General features: G+C 57.5%; 1 protein-coding gene across 1 annotated transcript in view; it reads left to right on the top strand.

The window, feature by feature from the left end:
- Positions 1-1,286, top strand: part of LOC102753910 (tyrosine-protein phosphatase 13-like) — a gene marked incomplete at both ends in the record, with an annotated part of 5,551 nt that overhangs the window by 655 nt on the left and 3,610 nt on the right. The window lies entirely within an intron of this gene.

Here is a 1,286-nt window from a genome sequence, read left to right on the forward strand (position 1 = left end):
AAGCCGGATTGAAGGAGCAGCATCGTTGGTGCTGGTGCTGGTGGTCGTGGGTGCTGGTGGTCGTGGTGCTGGTGGTCGTGGTGCTGGTGCTGGTGCTGGTGAAGATGGGGCCAGTGGGTTGCTGGGATGTGGTTGGAGAATCAGTGGAAGGTTGTACTGTTGGACGGGGAGGAGGGCAAACAAGGACAGTGCTGGGAGGAAGAAGGGGCCGGAGGATGGAACGTGTGGGTAACGGGATGGAGAGCGTGGCCGTGAGGGTGACGTGTTATCAGCAACGGCCGAGGGAGATCGGAGAACAGCCGGGCCGGGGAGGCGGGTGATGAAGGAGAAGAAAATCGATGGGAAATGGCTCTAAAAGTCAAGAATGATGAGCGCTCAGTGCAGCAGACAGTGCTGTGCGGGGTACAGACGGGGGAGGACAGGGCTGGAGAAGGCCGGTGCCAGGTGAGGAGGTGAGAGGAGGTCAGTGGAAGGTGGTCCCCTCCAGGGTGACCCCGCGAAGGGTGGGCTGTGGGAAATGGCGCCGTTGGGTCGTGAAGAATGGAGGATGGGAGAGTGAAGACGCGGACGGCGCTGCTGGGTGTGGGGAGGCCGGGTTGGAGGGAAGGATGATTGGGGGGTGGGGAGGGAACGGCAGTGGAAGGTGACGTCACTGGTGGTCGGGGATGGACAATCGCCCGTGGGGGTAATACAGGAGGGGTTGGTGGTGGCCTTAGGTGATAGAGGGTGGGGAGCACGGGGGCCCCACTGACCTGTGGGGGGTGTGTTCCAAGACCACAGTGGAAGCCTGAGCCTGTAGCTAGTACTGAGCCCTGGATATACGACGGTTTCCTTATACATACGTACCAGCTACAATGTCTGGTTTATAAAGTAGGCGCAGTAAGAGATTAACAGTAGCTAACAAACACTAGTGATAAAGTAGAACAGCTATAACAAGATACCATAACAAAAGCTATGAGTGGCTTTGGGGACACGTGAAGTGAGACTTGGGTCACTGGAACGTGAGCTCTGTGGTGCCGCCACAGTCGATCTGATGACCAAGACGGCCGCTAAGCGACTGACGGGCGGGAGCGTATGCAGCGCCGACACACCGGGCAAAGGGATGCCCCGTACCAGACAGGACAGAGCAGGGCGTGAGGTTTCGTCACACTCCTCAGTGTCACACCATCTAAAACTTACCAACTGGGGAAATGCCAGAAATAAGCAATTCCTATTTTGGACCCTAGTTGACTGCCGGTAACTGAAAGCGAGGAAACCGAAACTGCAGATAAGGGAGGGGCTGCTGT

This window comes from Myotis davidii, unplaced genomic scaffold (assembly GCF_000327345.1).
Source record: "Myotis davidii unplaced genomic scaffold, ASM32734v1 scaffold551, whole genome shotgun sequence".
NCBI classification, from domain to species: domain Eukaryota; kingdom Metazoa; phylum Chordata; class Mammalia; order Chiroptera; family Vespertilionidae; genus Myotis; species Myotis davidii.